At 37.1% G+C, this 7,996-nt stretch overlaps 1 long non-coding RNA gene across 1 annotated transcript; it reads right to left on the bottom strand.

The window, feature by feature from the left end:
- Positions 1–3,123: 3,123 nt before the first annotated feature.
- Positions 3,124–3,313, bottom strand: LOC122144114. The gene is made up of 2 exons (XR_006159538.1): positions 3,257–3,313; positions 3,124–3,209 (listed from the first exon to the last, which is right to left on the bottom strand). It is a non-coding gene; the product is annotated as an uncharacterized LOC122144114 (long non-coding RNA).
- Between the last annotated feature and the right edge of the window lie 4,683 nt (positions 3,314–7,996).

Below are 7,996 nucleotides of genomic sequence, written 5' to 3'. Positions count from 1 at the left end.
TGCGGAGTTGTGGGCTGGTTTTGGTTTCAGAGGGGTACGCGAGGTCAGACTCGGAGACACGGTGTTACAAAACTTAACTCAGAACACGAAACTCTCAAACGGAAAAGAAAAGAAGTAAAGTTTGACGAGACTAGGTGGTGTTTCTTCTCATCGTGGCTAAGTAGCAGCAGGCGTGCAGGCCGAAGCACGCTGGAACGGCGCTCGAAGAACGCTAAAAGTGATGACAAAGCATGACTAAAAGCTAAAGCTAGGAGCAGGCTAAAAGCCGGCATGACTGATAGCAAAAGCTAAACGAAAGCTAAACGCTAAAAGCATGACTAAAAGCTTAAACTACAAGCAAAGCTAAAAGCATAATTTGATTGGTGTCCTGAGTATTTAAACTGGCCTTTTGGCCACACCTCAATTGTTGTCTTGACCAATTAGATATTGTCTTTTCTTGGTGTGTTGCGATGTTTGTCCCACCCATTCATAAATCATATGTTATCTTATCAAGCTCGTGGTCCGAATTTTTCCCGCTCTTGCAGGGTATAATTTGGACATTGATTCCTATAACAAGAATATGATACATTTGACAAATAACTGATGGTCAGAAACGTTTCAAGCAAGAATATTCGAACACAACACATACTAAACATGAATATGATCCCTTAAGCTATTCAAGAGTTATTTAAAAAGACATACACAATAAGTGATTAGAAACATTAAAATCAAATGTGTCGGTTACATAAATTATATGGAGTTAAGCAATGGACTGATATCCATTTAGAAGTCTTTTTTGAGTTCATTTTGGTGCATATATGCATTGGAAGGCATTCTCTGTGCCATTCTGGGGAGTACGGATATGTCCTGTGAAGGACCAGAGGGGTTAACAGGTCTCCTTAGGAATTTCAGTCTGGTTCTGCTAGGTGGGGGGAAGTCAATCCAACGATCTTGTTTACTCTCATGGCTTTACATGTGAGGTTCAGACTGTCCATTTCTTCGATTACTTGCCCCAAATTAGACAATCTCTTCTTCAAATTGAAATTGTCAATAATTGTTCTAATGGTGTTAATGTTGAAAGCTGTTCTGTGAAAGAGTTGCTTATCAGACTGTGGGTGCTGGGAGTTGATTTACAACATCCTGCCTTTCTGTGGAATTCGGCTCATGTTTTCAACCAGGCTCCCGATCGAATCTTTAATTTGTCTGGTTCACGCTACAATTTGTGTACAAGAGTTTTATTTCTAACAAACAAACAAACAATCACTCATACAGGGGAAAGGGCAAATAAGATTTGATGGATGAAACCATCAGGAAAACCAGTCAGTTACCACCTGAGTAAAACCATCAGCGTCGTTTATAACGGGGTCTATAGCTTATACTAAACCTCTGTTTCATTTAGTTGAATGTATGATAATTGCATTGCCTTGGCCTGGCATGAGTGTCTGGATGCAAAGTCTTGATGGTTTGGAGGTTCGGTGGTGTAGGAGTCACGGTGTCGTTTTTCTTTTTTTTGGTTTTGATGAGTTATGAATTTGTCCTGACTTGATGGTGATTGGGAGTTTCTTCCCAGTGGAAAGTGAAAAAAATCTAAGAGAGACATCAGCTGAGATCCTAAGATTGGTGAATGGAAAATCAAAGCACAAGGCCTGGCGCAGACTTAGGGATCGAAGATAGTTCTAGCTCATCCTCCTCATCCCCTTAGGATCTAAAAGAACCGCAGACTACAGGCGGGTCACTGATGTGAGGACTTTAAAGTCTGAGACGGTTCCAATGAGAAATTCCAAGCGGGAGTTTGGAAATACTGTGGAGTTTTACGACCCTTTGTGTGAGAGCATGGCAGTTTGCAAATGAAACTCGGGGGGTGTAAATATATAATATACACTCTCGTTTACATCATCAGAAGATGAACTCATAGATACTAAACATGGTAAGATTACATGAACATGTAGTTCTATTATAAGCATGCATAAAACAGTCAAATTCAACAGACAATATACAAGAACAGCAATAATATACACAATGACCTGAAGGATATGTGTGTTCATTCAAAGAGAGGTTTTCTTGTGAATTTTTAAGAGAAGAGTCCCTTTTTATGGGCATTATGTGTCTGTTTTTGAGAGACTTGAGTTAAGAGTTGCTTTGCCACATTCCAGTGCGCCGTAAACCTAGTGTTATCAGATAGTGTACCTTTGGTTGCTATGGAACCAGAGGCCTGTTCTGCTTTTTTTTTTTTTTTGTTTTTTGTGGTGGTTGTTGTTGTTGTGAATCATCAGAGGCGGGATCCATTTGCAGCTTTTATTTGGATAGTCAGACAAGACAGGGTCAATCACCAGTGGATACAATAGAGAAGGCAAGGCTGAGACAGAACCAGGGACAGGCAAAAGATCAGTCCCAGGGATGAGGCAGAATGGGAATTGGAGTTCAATAGGTACAGTCAATATTCAGGTGAGAGTTCCCTCTGGTGGTGGAAAGGGGGCAGCACGGGAGCCTCATTTGTAACAGTTGCATTTCGGGGGAAGGGTCCATAGACCCTTTGGTTAGATGAGGGGGCGTTAGATATTATTTGTTAAATATAACAAATAGTTGTGTGTCTGATTGGTGCAAATGCTATATAACTAAATCTGGCAACATTGCGGAGGGGAGGCTACACTCGCACCCTTAGTCAGTGTTGCCAACTTAGCAATTTTCTAACCTTACCCTTGCACCTTTTTCTTCCAAAAGCACTTACCAACAAATGTAACTACTTTTAAAATTTATTGGGCAACTTATGATAAGTGACTCAAACAATAAATAAGCACACATTTACCATCTTAACTACACAAAAAGAGGAAATAAAAGATGCTTAGCAGTACACATATCATGTGAATTAAGTTAGCCGCAATTAGCAATTGTTTTTTTAAATTGAATAATAACCTTGTTAGTAGCTTGTACCTGCGATTGTTGATCAGTTAGTACACTGTAAGAAAAATATCTAGAAAAATGGAAAAGGTATTATTTAGTAATTTTCAAGGTATTATCATTATCTTTTGTAACCCTTTAACCCAAAAACACAAAATACGATGTGTAATTTAAAATGCAGGTAAAAAAAAAACCTTTGAAAAATCAATACGGAAAATTCCTTCATAGATTGTGCCCTATTTTTTACAAACTTTTCATTAGCTAGTATGCTACTTTTGTAATTTATTAATACACTGCTTAAAAGTACAATCGTTCAGAATGTGTAGTTTGACCTGTTTACTAGTTTTATCATGTTTATTTCATGGATGTGTAGTTTGACCTGTTTACTAGTTTTATCATGTTTATTTCATAAAAAACGCATAACTCGTGGGAACGTAGTGATTTAGTGACATGATTGCATAATGACGTCATCACGCAATGACATCACCAATGCCATTTAGCAACTTTTAGCAACAAATCTACCTTCCTTTAGCCAACTTTGCCTGAAAATTAGTTGCCAACACTGCCCTCAGTCCTCTCTCTCGAGCTTGTTCACTCAGCTTGTGTAGTGTTGGATAATGTGTGGGGGTGTAACGATAAACCGCTTGTCAAGGTACAAAACTATGGTGCCCGGGAGAGGACATGGTCGGTTCACTTAGTTTTGCATAAAAAACGCATAACTCGTGGGAACGTGATATGTCGTGGCCCATGAGATAATTTTGTCGAGGTAACGACATCTTTATGTCGTGGCCTCGAGATGCTATGTTGAGGGAACGTCATCCATTTATTGTGGCTGCGACTTCTTATGTTGAGGGAACGACATGTTTTTCTCGTAGCCACGAGTTTAATTTGTAAACAAACCTGCGTGACCATAGCAACCCGGGATGTATTCAATAATATTTTATTTTGAATTAAGAAATTATTATAATATTTATTATAGAAAATATTTTATTAAATTATTATATTAAGCATATACCTTGACTACCGGACTTTATTATGTGCCAGTGGCGGCGCTAGGGCGGGGCTTGACGTGGCTAGGGTAGAATCAAGTAATGTTCTTCACAGTATTCGCTTGTTAAGTCTGACGTCACGTAGCAGCGCTTCCGTGTCCAAACGCTCTCAATGTGATATAATACTACCGAAAAAGTTATAATCCTAACCTTTAACTCCATACCGAAGTCCCAGCACGGAGACTATAGTGTACACCGTAAGTTTGAAAGCGTTTAGCTTAAATGATTAATATGAATAAACAGTGTTCATAAACGGCTGCTGAGGTAGTATTCTCAAGTGAAGCGATTTGTGGATTGTGTTCATGAAAGAGTGTTTATTACATCACCACTTAACAACCAAATAGACCCATCCCCCCCAAAGATTTCCTAATAAATGATAAATAAATTCATAAATGATGTTGCTGTTTTTGGTGTCACTTTCATTAACATTGAAAAATAACCATTAAAAACCTAAAAAATAAAAGTGCTTAATACTTGGCCTATAAACAATTTATATAATGATAGCCTACTGTAAATGCTCGACATGAAAAATCAAGCTTTGATAATGCTGACTGGAATTTTTGCTGAAATCCAGTTTAAATGTAACACATATTTCAGCTAATTAATAGACCATAATTATAAATCCTATAGTATTTCGTTGAGGAATTAATCATTCACTTAGTTTCATTTGTAAAAGAAAACACAACAGGCTCATTTATCATCTATCTGACAACTATGCCAATATAAAGTTTTGACGTAATGTGATGATAAAGGAGCGTGTTGTGTTTTCATTTACAAATGAAACTACGTGAATGATTGATTCCTCAACGAAACACTATTGTATTTATAATTATGGTCTATTAATCAAAGCTTGATTTGCATGTTGAGCATTTACAGTAGGCTATTATTTAAAAGTAAAAGTATTCAGAAGGTTAAGTTAAAGAGATCGAAATGAAGCAAAAAAAAGAGAATATAAATGAATATAAAATTTATAACCAATAATAATAGTCTAATAATATACAAATATTACGGGGAAAAGACGATCAGTTAATGGACTTACAAGACTGTAGAATGGATAAAAACTTTTTCTTGTAGGCATATTATGCACTTTATGTAACATTTATTCATGATAAACTTAATTTGAATGCTGACTATCACTTGTAATGAAGTCCAGTATCCAAGGCATATGGTTGATATAATAATTAAATAATGAAATATTTTCTATAATAAAAAATATTATCATTTTGTGATTCAAAATAAAATATTAATGAATAAATCTCTGATAATCCTGGGTTGCTATGGTCACGCAGGTTTGTTTAGCATTAAACTCATTGCCACAAGAAAAATATGTTGTTCCCTCAACATAACATCTCGAGTCCATGACAAAACTATGGTGACCTCGACACGATGTCTCGTGGCTCCATGTCGGCTCCCGCACAAAAATGCGATTAAGTTTGTTAGTGTTGTTCAAGACTCTGCTTACCATTTTTGTCAGGTATAATTCACCCTAAACTGTCAATTCTGTTATTATTTACTCACCATCCTGTTGAAATATCTCAAAATGTCATTAAAGCATTGTAAAAAAGTATTTAGAAGAGAGCTAAAAGACAAATCCACGACTTCTGAAGAAGAGCAAGGGCTTTGTATGATGAAGGATACGCCACACTTACTATAGTAAACAAACGTTCAAATGCGCACAAGAACATCGTGACAGTAAGTAAATGGAGACATATTTTGATAAACTAAACCTTTACAGTTTGAGAAAAGTCATTTTGATACGCTTTACGATTAAATCTGTGATTGACTGCGTCAATCTAAGCGTGGAGTGACACGCCTCAAAGTGAAAACGCAAACATTTAAATCATCATATCGCATCTTATGATGATTACGTATGATTCGTGTTTTAGATGATTTATTATGATGACAGGGGCTTTATTAACGGGAGAGACGGGACTAAGAGAGACCCGGCGGTGTGCTGGTGGACAATGTGGCCGGTCCACACACATTCATAAACATGACGAAAACCATAATATTGCATATATTTTCAACGCGGATGGATGAGAGAAGTGAGCGTGCAGGGGGCAGAGCCTGTTGAATGAGAACTAAAAGAGTGTACTGTGCGAGAAAAGTTTACTCAGTTTCAGTACTACATTAAAGTACTACATAATATAACATACTGTAGTCCCAATAATGCCAAATGTCTGATTTTACCAGTAAAAATGGTCCTACATTATTTATTTAAATATAATTATATAATTATTACTATGTATTTAGCCAGTGACAGAGTGCAAACATAATGCTTCAGAATATTTTTTTTTCTGGTGTCACCACTGTCCTGTGACGGGACCAGAACCAAGTTCAAGTCTATCGAAGTCCACCACCAAGTTCATAACAAATCTAGCAAATCAACAGCACATTTTAAAAGATTTTACCATATAGAAGTAGTAGTAATAACAATAACTTTATTTTGGCTTAAAATATTATGATGTGATCGTATTGTGAGTTCATTATCGAGACTCATTCATTAAAATGAGTTACAAGAGTGTGAAGTCTTTCTCTTATGATGACTTACCATTTTATCTGCTGTTCAGAATCAGAAGTTTGAGAGATGCTGTGTGAGTCTGCGGTGAAGCAGGAGTGAAGAGGAACAGGACGCAGGTGGTTTTTATTCTAACACTTGTCCAGCCCTCGTCTTCAACACCAATCAAAATTATCCACTCTTGCATTACTGACTCTTTTAATAACATCACTGAACGTCTTTGCATAATTAATAGTTCCTTCAAGAACTCTAAGGGCTGTGCTGCCTAATCTTTTTTTAAAACCAGTGCAACTTTTTTCAGTATTCTTTGACTAATTAAAATTTTTAAAAGTCCAATAATTACTTAAAATAGAAATCTTTTGTAACAATATACCAATACTGTTTAAAATGCTGGGGTCAGTTATTGTTTTTCTATGAAACATTTGCTCCCTAAAAATTTATTGAATTAAAATATAAAATATCCACATCTGCAAGACAGACTTTTTAAGGTAGGAGATTAAAAACGATCTTTCAAAACTTACTGCCAGATTCTGGAAGATAAATTCTTCAAACAGTGGGACACGAGGATGAGGTGCTTGTCCTTCAAGAGTCACTTTCAATCTGTCTGTCTGTAAAAAACAGTCTTCATGTATTTTTATGTGACTCTTACTTAGTAAGGGTTACTTTCTAGGATTATTTTCCCTAACCTAAGTCTCTGAGAGTCTGACACCTTGCACTTCTGGAGACAAAAAAATAAATAAAGATTTAGGCCCTTCATAGATCTGATATATTTAAATTTTGTTCACTTTATTTAAAAATGCTGGATTAGGAGTAATACATATTTATATTAAGAAATCTAATATAAAATATTTAAATAGTTTCATCTATGTAATTTATTTAAGTTTGATCCAGCAGCCGTATCACCCTGCAGCCCAAGACTGGTCACCCACTGAAGGTCAGCAGGGGTTGAGCTGGTCAGTACCTGGATGGGAGACCTCCTGGGAAAACTAGGTCACTGCTGGACGAGGTGTTAGTGAGCAGCAGGGGGCGCTCACCCTGTGGTCTGTGTGTGTCCTAACGCCCCAGTGTAGTGACGGGGACACTATACTGTAAAAGAGCACTGTCCTTCAGATGAAAACGTTAAACCAAGGTCCTGACTCTCTGTGGTCATTAAAAATCCCATGGCACTCATAAAGAGTAGGGGTGTAACCCCGGTGTCCTGGCCTTTGTCAATCATGGCCTCCTCATAATCCCCATCCACTAGATGGCTCTGTCTCTCTCTCCTCTCCACCTGTAGCTGGTGTATGGTGAGCGCATTATTTTTCTCTTGTATTCATCTGTATGCTGCACACTGGTGGTGGTTGAGGAGAGATCCCCCATATGATTGTAAAGCGCTTTGGGTGTACAGCAATACACAATAAAGCACTATATAAATGCATCATTCATTCATTGATCAACTCAATCAATTGCGCATTTGTTGAATTGTGTTGTATCTGAATATTATTGGGGGGTTTTGCATTAGTTTGGTTTTGTGAACCAGGTCTGGTTTTCTATATAGAGATTATAAATAGAT

Source organism: Cyprinus carpio, unplaced genomic scaffold (genome assembly GCF_018340385.1).
Source record: "Cyprinus carpio isolate SPL01 unplaced genomic scaffold, ASM1834038v1 S000006590, whole genome shotgun sequence".
Classification (NCBI taxonomy): domain Eukaryota; kingdom Metazoa; phylum Chordata; class Actinopteri; order Cypriniformes; family Cyprinidae; genus Cyprinus; species Cyprinus carpio.
This window is presented reverse-complemented; position numbering and strand designations above follow the sequence as displayed.